The sequence below is a fragment of the Hoplias malabaricus genome, chromosome 2 (genome assembly GCF_029633855.1).
Source record: "Hoplias malabaricus isolate fHopMal1 chromosome 2, fHopMal1.hap1, whole genome shotgun sequence".
In the NCBI taxonomy this organism is placed as follows: Eukaryota; Metazoa; Chordata; class Actinopteri; order Characiformes; family Erythrinidae; genus Hoplias; species Hoplias malabaricus.
Genome location: NC_089801.1, coordinates 81,942,899 through 81,958,838, shown reverse-complemented (window position 1 = coordinate 81,958,838; position 15,940 = coordinate 81,942,899). Strand labels below are relative to the sequence as shown.

The following is a 15,940-nucleotide window of genomic DNA, read 5'->3' as shown; positions in this document are numbered from 1 at the left end:
GGGCTTAAATACAGACACAAATGAGAAACACCTGGACAGATAACGAGGACGGGTTAACACATGACACGGACGAGGAGGCGGAACAAAGGCGGAGACTCGAACATAAACAAAACATAGCCATGTGCTAAAAAGAGCACATGACCGGGGACAACAGACATGACGAGACGAAGGCGTGACAGATGCCCCCCCCAAGAACGCGCAACTCCCGGGGCGCGTACACCTAAACCCCCCAGGAGTTGGCACAGGAGAGGGCACGGAAAACAAGACAGACTAAGACAAGACAAGGAACCAAGGGAGACAGGACTCAGGACAGGACGGGAACAGACACAGGAGCTGGGGACACGACAGGACCGAATATACGAGACGGGACATGGGACATGACAGGAGACCGACAAAGGGGGGCAACAAGAGACGAGAACGGACTGGACAGGACAGGAGTGGACACATGGGAATTGACGGGAGACTGGACTGGAGACAAGACAGGGGACTGAACGTGGGACGGATATGGAGACTGGACACGTTTGGGGACAGAAGACTGGACATGGACAGGTGACAGAACAGGGGATTGGAATGGAGACGGGACTGATGACAGGACTGGGTGCTGGGAATGGACGGGAGTAGAGACTGGTGACGAGACACTGGACAGGATAGGAACATTAGACTGGACAGGGGTATGTGACTGGACAGAAGACAGGACAGGTGACATGACACTAGACGGATACGGAGACTGGACATGACTAACAGGGGACTGAACATGAAACCGGACAGAGGGTTGGAACGGGGACTGGACAGGACTAACAGGGGACTGGACATGAGACAAGACAGAGGGTTGAAATGGGACTTGGACAGGACTAACAGGGGACTGGACATGAGACTGGACAGGGGTCTGAAACAGAGACTGGACAGGGGTCTGAAACAGAGACTGGACAGGGCAGACAGGGGACTGGACAGGACTCACAGAAGACTGGACTGGACTAGGTAGGGAAACAGGGACCAAGACATTCAGGGGGACAGACACGAACACAGTGACAGGGACTGGGACAGAGACAAAAGCTGACACGGGTACTGGGACAAGGACAGAGACAGGAACCAAGACAGGGACAGACAAGGGAACCAATATAACAGGGGGGTGCCCAGGACTGGCTAATGTCTGTGGGGCAGTCTGAGGAACCAGCCTGGGCACAGTTCTGGGGATCGGCCCTGAAGTCCTTCGGGCCGACCTACGGACATGGACAGGAGCGGCCGTAGCCACAGTCACGGGGACAGGAGCGGCCGTAGCCACAGTCACGGACACAGGAGCGGCGGGTGCCGCCGTCACGGACACAGGAGCGGCGGGTGCCGCCGTCACGGACACAGGAGCGGCGGGTGCCGCCGTCACGGACACAGGAGAACGTGCGACCCATTAGATCCCCTCGAGGTGCGCCCCTGTTAGCCTCAGACCTCAGAGCTACGGAGGTGAGGCTAACAGCCCCTACCCTTAACGCCCCCCCAAAAATTTCCCCGGACCTGAGGGGGTAATCCTCCAGCGAGGGGGAGACTCCAGCCCGCTTTTTCCGTCGGCTCCGTCGACTCGCGCTGGAGTAATCACTCGACTCATGAATCGACTCCTCCCGAAGGCGCTGAGCCACTGTGGCATGTATCTGTCGGAGCCGGCTACTCCATTCCACAGCCCTGTTAAACGGATTTTCTGTGCTAGCTGCGTCCATGTAAGGGTCGTACATTCTGTCAGGAACAAGGGGCGGATTGAGGGAGGCGGACGCACTCGCTAAAACACAGTATATTTAATAAAGGATTATACCAACACAACGAGACTTAAACAGAACGAAAACAAACGGAGCAAAGAAGTTTAAATTAAACACGGGTAACTAGACAGGGTAAGCGTGACAGACGGACAAAAAGCGAAAACAACGACAAAGGAAAAGAGACGGGGAGAGGCTGTGGAGACAGACGGACAGACAAGGAAACACGACCGACTAGACCTGGACAGATAACCGGGGACAACAGACATGACGAGACGAAGGCGTGACATCCATTTTCACAGTTCCTGGCTTTTTTCACTGCAATTTCTTTATTCTTTCTGCTGTGGTCTGAAGGAGTGGGTTGGATGTTTGACTGAAAGTAAGGAACACAAAAACAGCAGCAAGAAATTCTTGGAAACTCAAATGCACAAAGCTGAAGACCTTCTTGTCCTTCTTAAAGATTTGTGTACACACTCCAGAGTACACTAAAGCCTCGTTATAATTAATGTCACATTCTTTCAGATCCTTCTCATAGAATAGGATCTGTCCCTTCTGCAACTGAAGAAAAGCTAAATTTCCAAGCTTCAGTACACTCTCTGCTCCTAGTTTACCTCTCTCAGATGATGGAACTGTGCTGTCCTTGTTCTGCACTGTGCTGTATTTCTCACTTTTGTGTGAAACAGCAGGAAACGCATGTACATGTCTGTCAGAGTTGTGGGAGCATTCTGTATGTCTTCCTCATTCTTCAACATGTCCTGAAGCACAGAGGCTGAGATCCTACAGAAGACTGGTATGTGACACAAGATGTGAAGACTTCTAGCTTGTTTAATGTGTGTGATTATCCTACTGGCTTGATCTTGATCTCTGATTCTCTTCCTGAAGTATTCCTCCTTCTGTTGGTCATTGAATCCACGTATTTCTGTCACGTGATCAAAATACTGACGTGGGATCTGATTGGCTGCTGCTGGTCGAGAGGTGATCCAGATGAGAGCAGATGGAAATAGCTCTGTTTTGATGAGGTTTGTTATTAGTTTATTGAGAGTGGTTTTCTCTGCTACATTAGATTCTTTCTTCTCCTTAAAATCTAGATGAAGTTGATTTTCATCCAGTCCATCCAATATAAAAACCATCTTACACTTGTGATTCAAGATCTCTGAACTTGTGTACAGAGGCTGTTTTTTCCACTCCAGCGATTCCCAGTGTGAGTACTCTTGTACCACACACATCAGACTTCACTTTGAAAAGTTCACTGAATGTAATGGGTGTTTCATTGGGTTTGGGATAAAAAGTCTCTATCTGTCTAACTTCATGTTCAGTGTTCACTCCTCCAGTGCAGCCTTCAATCACATAGAGTTCAGTGTAAATGTCCCTTAGTGGCACATTACTTCCTTCCTCTGAAGTCCCCTCATACAATTTAGCAAATGTTTCCCTAAACTTTATTTTCATTATTTCTTTGACAGTACGTTGTGATATATCTATGGAAAGTAAGAACAAAACATGGTTATATGTTTCATGACATGAGAAAGAACAAAATATGATAAAAAGACATTTTAACGTGACTCATATTCAACAGAAAAATATTGTATTGTTTTCATTAACTCTTTGCTGTTAAATAAATGAGCAAACAGACACAACAGAAATTGAAATGTTTGTTTTGATTCAAATTCAAACTCTATGTTTTGGAGTATATGATTTACTGTGATGATATATACATCTGCAATCAGAGCTGTACCTGAGTCTCCAGTCGGAGCTGCAGCAGACGAGGGTGTGCCACTTTGATCATGAACTTCTTCATGTCTCTTTCCATCTGAATGAGTGAAAAGTAGAAAAGAAAACCTTAAAGCACATTTTTAAAATGTTCTCTTCCAGACCCCTATCTTAACTGACAAGAGAAACCCTCAGGCTGTGCATACACAAAGCTGTGAAGAAAACTTACAAGGATTATATCAAAATGACTGTGTTCTTTTGAAAACATCAGGTGAGTGTTAGAGGTCAAAGGTTAAACAAGGCTTCAGTTGTTAGGAGCCTAAAATTGGACCCTAGAGCACTGGACAAAGGTCATGCAGTTTGATGAGTCCAGACTGACCTTGTTTCTAGAGCAGTGCGTACATCGGAGTAAAAAGAAAAGTGCATGAATTGATACACTCTTCAAGTCATACTTGTCAAGTCATACTTCATACACTTATCATTTGTGACCACTGTGCTCTATTGGCAGTGTATAGAGAGAGATTAGTCTCAAAATACTTTACAAATGCGTAAATGTTAATCCACAAATTAAACACAAGTCACAAATATAACAACAAGCGGCAATTTCCGGGGTCCAAGCTGGTATTCGCTGGTAGATGAACAATGTGCTAGCATATAAGCTTTCCTGAGATAGAAGGGGATCTTTGGGGAAGTTTGTGTAGTGTTTGTAAGGTGGTCATTGCTGTTCTGGCATTTCTGTGGAGATGTTGCATGAGATGGAGGAGTCGCGGATGACAGACACCACATAGAGCACAGAAGTCACTTCTAGAGCACAGAAGTCACAGAAGGAGTTGCACCCTGGTTTCTCACCCTAATGTTCAGGGCCCCCAAACAGCACATATGGACACTTTTTGCTGGATGTGTTTGATTGTGGACTATTCTCACTCCAGCAGTGATGCTGAGGGATTTAAAACTCCAACACCTGAGTCATAACTGCTGTATGGGTGTCCTGACCATTGAAGACCAGGGTGAAGGCAGGCAGTCTTTGCAGAGCAAGAGCTTAGCATTTGACATTTCTTGATACAAGAGCCACACTATAGGATAGATGTTGTAGTGCTTTTAAATGTGATCCTTGGTGTTCTGGTGTCTCAGCGAAGCTGGATTGTAAGAGGGAGTGTTAGTGGATGAGTGGGTGAATATCTGGTCTGCAGACGGGTGAGGTCCATCAATTGGCCGTCAAAACAGGGTCTTAAATACACAACTGCAAAAAGAGATTCACACATGCAGCAGAGAATGTGAATGTGTGGATTTTTTCCACTTCATTCAAACACTGCCACTGTCACATTTGGAGCCTTAAAAAGGTTTGCTCTTGCACATTTTAAGTCGTTTGAGAAGGTACTGATTCACACATTCACGAGATTTGATTTACAAATGCAAATATATTTTACACATTTGTGAATTTAAATTATCATTATTGTAGTTGGTGTTTTAAATTTGATCATTCCAATACATTTGTGGTTTTTAGTTTTACGTGTATGTACTTGCTCAAACGCAGTTACAAATTGTGTTTTATGTGTATGTAGTTGCTCAAATGCAGTTAAAAAGTCAGTTATATTTGTGAGTATTTTTTTACAAACTCAAAATATTTTTGACCCTTTTTTGACTCCATAACCATCAGGCTGATCGGGATGATTCTTTTTGCCTGAGTAGCGGGAGGGTTTACTACAAGTTGACCAAACAGCAAGTCTGTAGGACCTACGGTTTGGTCTGCCCGTCGCATTTCATCAGAGAAAAAGAAGAAGAAGAAGAAGAAGAAGGAGGAGAAGAAGAGGAAACCGAGCAAAAACAATAGGGCTCCAGCACTTGCAAGTGCTTGGACCCCTAAATATGTTTCACTGTTCACACTCTGTCTCACAGTCTTCAGTTTGTACAAATACAGTTACATTCATAAATACATGTTTTTGGTTTTCATAGATATATCATACTTTTATGCAAAAATAAATTCATTGGTTTAATTTACATTGAAATATTTGAAAAGTCGTATGCTCGAATTTAAAATGTATTTGTAAAATCTAATCACTCTCGTGTTTTCCGTGAGGTGCATTTGTTTATTTCCTCTCGTGGGTTTTTGGATTTTGAGACTTTCCTGTCGCATTTCACCCGCTCCAAATACAAATGCAGCCTGATCCACAAATGTGGCCAGCAGGCGAGCCACCTACCGCTAGATGGCACTGTTGTTTTAGGAAGTGACGACCAATTTAAATGGAGCATTTGCGCAACATTTAATGTGGAAGTTTGAACAAAATGCAGCCTAAGCCGCTGAATTCAGATTCATATCACATACAGCTAGGAGTGGGGGAACACCTTTAAAGGTGACCTAAAGTTAACGACATTAAAATCCAGCCGAACTTACCTAATTTCGCTGTAGACTAGGGTTGTCAATTAAAATACGTTAAAATCATCCTGTATTTGGATACTAAAAGCCGTGTTGCGTATTGGACTGTTTCGGGACGCGATGTTTCGTATTTTTGAGATTGAACTGTTAAGAAGGGAGGGAGGGGCAGATACCACACGGCTCCCAAACAGTATATGTGCTTCTCATTGGTCAGCAATTTTATTTAGCCAATCAGCAGCCAGAGTTAGCTGTCTATCATTTACTGCGGCAGCCAATGGAGTCACAGTCCCAATGACGCGGCCACCATTACTGGTTAATGGTGGTATTTGAAAATCTCTGCCCAATGCGTTTCATCCAATCTCATTGATCCCTGCCTGTTGCCTGATTTACATTCCTTCTGTCTGAAAGGCTGTGCTGCCTCCTGAAACATTGTGAGTAGTGATTTTAACATGTTCCGTTTTGTGGCAGTGTTATGATCGGCAGGTGTGTGTGTGTGTGTGTACAATGTTATTTGGCAATAAAATAAAGTCCACTGAGTATCTGAATGGACTGAATATCCTGGTCATCACAGCAATGAAATGTTTTCTGTTTAACATTATTTTAAAACTAAGAAGGAAATAAATCCAATTTCAGGAGCCTTTAAACATAACACTATCTTCAAGAACCTCTTGTTTACAAATCAGCCTGCATAAGACTTCCCTATAGTGTAAGAAGTATAATCCCCTCTAGAAAAGTTTGCAGGTATTTTAACAAAGATTTTGCACAGTGCTTCATATGTATTTTATGAGTTATTAATATTTTCACTTGTAACAATTTATGCAGTTTATCTCTCAAACACTTAAGTGCTTTGACAAAATATAAATATGTGCTATTCCTAACCATGTGTGGTAAACATTGACCTGGTTCCTTTCCAAAATCATCTTAGAAGAAAATATATATTTTAAGTGGTAGAGTGAGCATCACACTGAACACTCTCTCCCTGTTAATATGATCTTAAAACTAAGATGTTTTTGGGAAACTGTGCTACAGTTTCCTTATAAAAGGTTTCATTGGGCATGCACTTAATTGTCTTCTAATGATACTCTCTCTTGAAACCTGTGGTTGCATGGTCACAAACCATTCCAGTAAATATGGGTCTGAATGTAAGACAATGGTTAATTCTTATAAAACTTATGTGGAGCACAATGGAAGGTAAAGGTGATGCTATTATAAGGTGATGCTTCTCTCATGCATCATGGAGGGTAAAATCAGAATATAAACTTAGGAAAATCAGATAATTACTTAGAGTTGTTAACTCTGGAAGATCTTGATCCAGTTCAGGATTCAATACACAAGTGCAGTCCTCTCCCAGAACATGAAAGGGTTTTGCATTGCCCACCACATCTCTAAGCAACTTTGATTAGAATGTACTTTCATACTAGTCATTGGCAACTATGAAGCCAAACACAACATGCTATTGAGCAAATACACCATGTTTATTAATATTAATTCTCATATTTTTGCTATTTATTCATTCATCGTCTGAGCAAGAGAATGGAGAAATTATATAAATATGAATAAAGTGTGTGTTTAAACAGTGGATATAATTTCAGATTCAGTACCAGGTTTCACTTTGGTCTTCAACTCCTCGGCGAGTTGGTTCTGGTTTATTTTTTTCAGAACATTCAGTGTGATCTGTACAGCGCTATTCATTCCATATGCATTTATCATTTTTTCCACAGTCTTGGGCCTGTCTGCCTTCTCCAGCTCAGCCCGTGGGATACGGGGGAAATTATCCACACCATTTTTCAAATGAAACTGAAATAATTCCAGGTCTTTGTCCTCCAGGTCCAGAAGGTTGTTGAGGAGCACTACGGAGATGTCTGCCATTTTCCAACACTAGAGATAAAAAAGACAGTACAAGGAACTTAATAAATACAGGGAACTTAATGAAAGTTTTTCATAAGTTCATAAGAAACTAAGAAACGTGTGGCTGGTCAAGAATATCAACTTATTTTAATGTTGTTTTTGTATGGTGATTTCTCAATGTACTGGGGAAAACTATCATTTATACATCAAATCAGTTTGACACTAAATAAAATATCATTGTAATACATATGGGCAGCACAGTGGCGCAGCAGGTAGTGTCGCAGTCACACAGCTCCAGGGACCTGGAGGTTGTGGGTTCGATTCCCGCTCCGAGTGACTGTCTGTGAGGAGTTCACAAGGAGTTCCCCGTGTCCATGTGGGTTTCCTCCGGGTGCTCCAGTTTCCTCAATGTACTGGGGAAAACTGTCATTTATACATCAAATCGGTATACACATTGGTAGGTGGATTGGCGACTCAAAAAAAAAAAGTGTCCGTAGGAGTGTGTGTGTCTGTGTTGCCCTGTGAAGGACTGGCGCCCCCTCCAGGGTGTATTCCTGCCTTGCGCCCAATGATTCCAGGTAGGCTCTGGACCCACCGCGACCCTGAACTGGATAAGCGGGTAATGAATGAATGAATGTAATACTTGGCAACTCCAATTCCCAAAATCCTCTGCAAAACCACACGACTAGTTCAAACAATCAGAGAACACATCAGCACTCATTCACCTGAGTACTAAACACACCTGTTTCTCATGTCCTGCTCATAACAGAGAGCGTATCACCTGAGTATTAGTTAGTGATGGTGTCGAGTATTGTCACTGTCCAGATAAAAATCTACAGTGTGTATCCCAAATGAGGCTGTGCTCTCCTTATCCACAACCACTGATAACTCCTTTACAGCTGCCAGTAGTTCCCAGCCCCTGATGCTAAACTGCACAAGAAGGGATATGGCAGACTTGGCTATACATCCCCTGGCACCTATTTCCACCGGTCTTACATGTGCCTGCCACCTGCGTTCCCTCACCTCAGCCGCATACTTCAGCTTCTTCCTTTCGAATGCTTCATCTACTGCATCCTAAAATGGAACCATTAACTCCATTAAACAAACTATCTGTTCACTTTCAGGGTACAGCACCATGTTTGGCCTCAGTGTAGTTAACACAGTGCACACTGGGACCTGCAGTTTTCTACCTACGTGAACCAGTAATTTTCAATCTCATACTTCACACCATCTACAAATATTTATATCCTACCTACGTGCTCAGATACTTCCCCCTTCATGCACGAACCTAACCACTTTATTACTACAACCACTCGTCAATGCATTAACCTCTTTTTGCTCTCCAACAAATGCTAATATGGGGGGTAAACTCTGCCAAAATTAAAACTGAAATGAAAACATTAAAATGAAAATGCAAGTAACAGACGTGTAAACAAATGTGACAAAATTAAAAATTAAAATAAATAACTTCATTTGCAATTTCATTTTTCACTCAAGCAAGTGTCAGCACTGACAAAATTTAAATTACAATTTAAAAGCTTTTTGTCATTTCACTGCAAAACTAATTTGAAAATGTAAAATGTGTAAATAAAAGTCAAAGTGACTGTTTAACATTCCATTTTCAAGTTGTATGTGTTTTCACTGACAAATAGAAAATCTAAACAAAAAAGCACCACACTGTGTATTGTTCTCTTTTAATTTTAAAAACAGATACAAAAAATGGATGCTAATTAGAATTTTATTTAATACTCTAAATCCATATGATTAAAATACACAATATTTCTTTTTTTTTCTTTTTAACCAAACTTAAATTTGCAAATAATAACAGAAAAACTGTCCGCCTTTTTATTTTTCTCAAATTGAACATTAACAACGTCATCAAGACAGACAAAAGGTCATATACACAAAGAGTTCACTTTGCTTTTTTTTTTTATTGCTTGCTCTTGTAAGAACGGTTAGAACAACACTCTGAAGTAATTGTACACATGGTAAGAAGGAAACCATCTTCTACATTCATCTCTGTGGCTATTTTGCATTGTTATGGAGAAGAGAGTTTTGCTCGAAGTGACTCACCGGGGTCTGGATATCCGTGCTTTGGAAATAGACGCTCAATCCATCCACTCTTCAAATCCAAATGCATGTATACACATTAAATTTTTTTATTATGGAGAACACAACATCTGCTTCAGAACAGACAGATAATCAGAAACCCGTGTCTGAGCACAGATGTCTCTGTTACTAAATCACTAAATACATGCAACAATATATTGGACTAAAATGAACAAGTCATTATTAATATTTTTTCATTTTTTAATGAGACAATACACACATTGTTTATTTTATATATTTAAGTATATTTTACCATTTTTGGCAAAATGATACAGTTGATAGCCATGGGGTCCCTCTGTTTAATGACAGTGGAATGATTTTAGCATCAAATTTGATATCAATTTATTTATATTTGGTACAGTAAAATTCCACCTGTATTTCTACATGTACATCAGTCTCACCAGTCAAAGCCAATTAAGTGTTAATAAAAAAATAATAATGCTGGTAATATATATAATAACAAGTTACATAAATATATATAACAACAATGCAAAACAGCCACAGAGAAAGACAGGGCCACAGTGTGACACTATGGATTTGGAGTATAAAATGAATATCTAATAACCATCCGTTTAGAGTTTTATTTTTTTTACATTTTCTTAAAGTGAAAAAGAATGACCAAAATGTACACTGACCCACCAACTACTGCTGATTCCTTTTTCATTTTCCACAACGTGCAGATACATGCTGATTAGTGGTGGGCTAACCTCCCTGCTTCTCCTGTGACCCCCGTTGCTGGGCAAAGCCTCTGTGATAGCAGAGTTTTCCTCACAGCAGGGAGCCGCAAAAGTCTGCCTCGTCAAGCCACGGGGGGTCTGCCCCAGTGAGCCACGGGGGTCTGCTTCACCCAGAGAGCAATCTCTGCTTTGTGTTGTCCCTTCTCTGAGAGAATCACAGAGGGCATCCATTGCAAGAGAGAGAGAGAGTGCAGAGTATTGCAATAGGGATATTCTGAAACACTTAAAGTTGCTTTCTGGGTGAAGCAGACCCCCAGTGCCTCGCTGGGTGAAGCAGAACCCAAGTGCCCACGGCTTGGCGAGGCAGCAGGAACAGGACATCTCAAAGCATGAGAGAGACAGGAAAAAGAAAAACAGACAAGGGTTAAGATAAGGGGGTTAGTAGGTTCACGGTAAAGCAGGGGCAAGGTTGCCCTGCAAGAAACTGAGAGTAACCGGAAAGTGAGTGATTAACCAAAGGCCTAAGTTTACAATCTAGATTTAAAATATACATATGCAGTGAGCTTATTTACACAATATTACAGAAGATGATACAGAAGATAATCAGCCAAAGAATAAAAAAGTGCAAGAGTAATCTCAGTGTCACAAACATGACTCAAAAGCACTCAGATAAAATGCACTTAGAAATACTCAAATATTTAGAGAAAAAGCAGTGGCCATCACTACAGCGTTTATGATTACCGCGCAGCTGACGTACATCCAAGCCAAACGTACACAAAACACGGAGTGGGGTACGGAATTGGTTTTGCTCCTTCAACCTGAGCTCACTCTGAGCACCATTCTGTAGTCCATTCCAACAGCATCAAGTCTTCGCTTAATACCGGCGATGATTCTGACAACAACCTGCATCCGTGGCCTTAAAAATATTCAGCTTTTTGTAAGATTTTAATGTGAGAGAGTCTAAAACGCTTAATGTGGGTTAATGTACTAAAACAATGATCTAGTAACAGCAAACTTCTATTACTTCTGGTTTGAATCACGGGTTCATTGTTTCAGCGGTTTCAACAGAGTTCCTCTGTTGTTGTTTCAGTACATAAAGCCCCATTAAGCTTTTTTCATGTTAAGCTGTTGATTGATTCGTGCCCTTGATCAATGTTGATTGAATATAAAATGATTTGATTTGATTCAATTTTACTTTTCCAGTGTTCTTTAGGTTTTCCTGCCCGATAGAGGGATTTAGCCTTTCAAAATGTCTTACAGGGCGGCACGGTGGCGCAGCAGGTAGTGTCGCAGTCACACAGCTCCAGGGACCTGGAGGTTGTGGGTTCGATTCCCGCTCCGGGTGACTGTCTGTGAGGAGTTGGTGTGTTCTCCCCGTGTCCGCGTGGGTTTCCTCCGGGTGCTCCGGTTTCCTCCCACAGTCCAAAAAAACACACGTTGCAGGTGGATTGGCGACTCAAAAGTGTCCGTGAGTGTGAGTGTGAGTGTGTGTGTGTCTGTGTTGCTCTGTGAAGGACTGGCGCCCCCTCCAGGGTGTATCCCCCGCCTTGCGCCCAATGATTCCAGGTGGGCTCTGGACCCCCCCGCGACCCTGGATTGGATGGGCGGTTACAGATAATGAATGAATGAATGAAATGTCTTACAGATTATTTATTAATGCTGGGAACATTTTCGGACACGGATTTAATGTGTCGTAATTGTCTGTCTGTAGTTTAAATACTGGGAACATTTTCTGACAGTGGTGTGTGATACGGCAGGACGTCTCCGTCACTGCGAGAGAGGAGCTAAGCACTGAACACGACTATTTTAACGCTGATAACACGCACAGGTTTGAGAGTTTCAGCTTTTAATACACGACATGAACTGTCTACACAGTTAATAAAGACTGTTTATCTTACCGCGTTAAACAGCCTCTCTCTCTCCTTCCGTAAATGCTCCTGCGGTCAAAGATATTTTTACATTCTGTTTTTACCCGCTGCCCCTCACTCCCTCTTCCTGTATCCGTTATGTTCCTTACATTAATGTAACTCAAGCCCAGACAATAAGTGGGTGTGATGAGGAGGAGGAGACACTGACAATCACTTCTAGCGTCAGCCAATCACACACCAACTTTCAAACAGAAATATTATCAGCCAGTCAAACAGGAAGCACCCGTCTATCTTTTTGTGCAACAGTTAATGGTTGTAAAGCCCTAGTTTAACTGTGAAGTGTCTAGAGTTGTTAACAGCCCCACACTGTTTTTGCATTGTTTTCCTCAGTGCTGCTGGCACCGTGACAAAGAAAGCTCTTCTCTACAGAATCTAAGGCTGTGAGCCTGGAACATCCTAAAGCTGCTGACTGTGTTTAATACAAATGTCTAATATTTGAAGGCAACATAGGTGTATCCTTCACTACTTTGAAATTCCCATAATTCAGATCCACTGCTGTACACTCCAGTGCATCGAGCCTTTGTACTCCACTTGCTGATGCTTTGCTTTAAGTGTGGTGAGCACAGGCTCATGTGCAGCTGCTCTAGAACATTCATTTCAAAATTCTTGCTTTTCTGTGGAGGTTTGACCTATACAGAGTGAATGGGAACAACTGAACTGTGCAGCAATAACGCAGCTAAACCCAGTCATTGAAAGGGGTGTCTACAAAACTTTGGACATAGTATAAGTTGTAAGTGACATAGTTAGTGGTCACAAAAGAGAAGAAAATAAAACAAGTCAATTTGAAAATAAGGTGCATTATATTATCTAAGTTACATGCAAAGATCTTACACTATGTCCAAACATTTATAGACATCTCTTTTAATGAAAGTTGTTTTGCCCACATTGAATTTTCACATTAAGCTTAAATATGCAATAAAAACATTTAAATGAAATTTCACCAAAATAAATTAACTTTACTTAATAGCTGTTTGGCCAGAAAAATGTGGTTTTTGGTGCCATATAGAACCCTTTTCTAAAAGGTGCCATGTAGAATCACCTATAGCACATCCTCCATCAGTCTGAAGAATTCATTCACACCATTTAATCAAGCAGAACGTCCTTCAAGTGTTCAGGGTTCTATACAGAACCATTGTCATAATTAAAGAAACCTTGAAAAACAGTGTGTAGTTTTGTGTAGAACCCGTTACACACTCTGGAGTGTGATCACTGTGACTCAAGGTCTGCTAAAGCTGAAGAAGACAGGAACATGAGATACAGAATATGACATTCACAAAGAACATAACATACATTCCCATGAGTATCCAGACCCTCCTGTGAACATGACCTACTCTTCTCATAGTCTACATGGGGATTGGTTATCCACTGAAAACTGATAAAATATTTTCCAAAATTAAAGTTCAGTCTTTTAGGCTGGATATCAGCATTGTTTGTCCAACAACAAAATGATCTGTTAAAAGCAGTGGTTCTCAAACTGTGGTACGTGGATATTATCTTAATACTGTCACTAAAATGATAATCAGCGAGTGATGGTACACCAGATGATCTCAAAAATCAGCTGAAGCAAATTTAGTGGAGATGAACAGATTATTAATTTTTATTAAAAGAAATTATACTTTTGATGACTTAATATTTCAAAAGTTATTTTATTATGCTGAAAGACCTCTCTTCGCTCAGAGACATCCCCAAGCCACACCAAGCCAGATCGGAATTTGAGATAACACCCAGAGAAGAGTCATAAAACTAACTCCAGGACAGTTTATGACCCAAGGTCCCAGGATCAAGAGAGGAAACTTTTGGAGACACTCCCAAGGATCAGTTTATTCTCTGTGTAAAACTGCTTAATTAAGAACTTCTCAAACTATAGGATTAAACCTTAATTCCCATTTGTTTATAACGATTTTAAAGTAACATGTGTACAACTGTGTGAAATTAATTCCATTTAGACAATCAACATGGGTGGAATTAATTCACATATGTTTAAAGTCACTTTTTACATGAACTTATGTAGAACCAAGGTAGCCACATACTCCGTGTGTCATTTAGTTAAGAATTATGTAAAACATGGTTTGTCTGAATGATTTTACTTTGTGATAACATATAATCTTTTATAATGCAAAAGAATGATTCAGAATTCTGCGATATTCATTCAACAGGAATCGTCTTCAAGTCTTGTCTTGTCAAGTGTCATAAATTTTATGTGATGTCATTACCAAGGTACAGGAAACAGCCAATCAGGAGCAAGAGATGCTCCGATCCTCAATCCCTGAGGACCAATCAGGTATTCAAGGCAGGTTTTCTAAATTCTGGTTAAAAACCCATTGGTGGAAAGCACAGCGCGTTAGTGACATACTCCCAGCTATCTCCAGTCCATCTCCATGGATACGTAAGGTCACATGGTTTGATTTCATTCATAACTCAGGGGGAATTATTACTTTTAGTTCATATATCACTTTTAGCTCCCAAACATGGAGTTTATCAAAATGAATTAAATAAATTAATCGAACAATAATTAATTATCATTGACACCGCTATGTAGTATTAATGCCACCGCAACGTGGCGCATAATCATTCCACTACACAAAAAACATCACTGGAGTCCTAAAACGCTTTAACACTATAGCACTGCGCCTCCTTGACCTCCTGATACCAGCGCAGAGAGCTGCTGAAGAAGAATGAAGTTCTTTAGCTCAGTTATAATAGCAGAATAATGTGCACTTTGAAGGAGGGCCTTGTTTGTTAGGTGTTTTTTTTTTTTTAACTGGATTACTCCCAGAGGCTTCACAGCACCCGATGAGATGTCGGGTCCAAAGGGTAAAATTGGATGCATTTTAAAAAAAGGATACAGTGTATTTTTTTCTAAACTTGCACTGGTGGAAGCTAAGGACAGCCTCTCTCAGATACAAATATCTCCTTCTGGAGAAAAAATGGGTACCATTTTAAAGTAGGTCTGCACTTATAATGGTTTACAAATGTTCTAAAAATCTGTTCATTACATGGCTATTAATTAGGTTGTAAACAGCTTAAAAGTGATTAATAATTATTTGTAACACACAGATAGAAAGGGAAAGAAGAAGCCAAGAACTGAGAATGTGAATTTAGTCATTTCACAGGATTCTGCTATTCCTTTTTATTCAGTGCCTTTTTCAGTTGCATTTAAACAGTCATAATGTGACATAGCCATATTCAATAGTTTTTTTTCCCCCTAAAGACCCTTGGCTACTCAAATATGTAATCACTTGAGGTTTGAATGCTAACTGATATTTTATATTTTCTTGAAACTGGACATGTTTTGACCAAACTTTTACCAAGCACCTGTTTACCAGGGGCCTTCAAAACATATTCCCACCTGCGATAACTCTGCACAAATTGTTAGTGTGAGGTGTCTGTTACTTCAAGACATAAGCATTTTTAATGCTAATTTATTTCATGGCATATTACTGTGACAATAAAATTATTAGCATTATTTTTCTTGGTATTCTAAGCTGTAGGATGTTTGACTGATAAAGCTCTGACAGTCACAGCAGGCCCAGACTTTCAGCATTTAGTTCAGGGCAA

The 15,940-nt window shown here is 41.0% G+C and overlaps 1 protein-coding gene and 1 pseudogene across 6 annotated transcripts in view; both read right to left on the bottom strand.

The window, feature by feature from the left end:
• Positions 1-15,940, bottom strand: part of LOC136687333 (NACHT, LRR and PYD domains-containing protein 12-like) — a 52,179-nt gene that overhangs the window by 19,015 nt on the left and 17,224 nt on the right. The gene's annotated exons all lie outside the window — the stretch shown is intronic.
• On the bottom strand, positions 2,055-10,685 carry LOC136687654 (protein NLRC3-like; annotated as a pseudogene).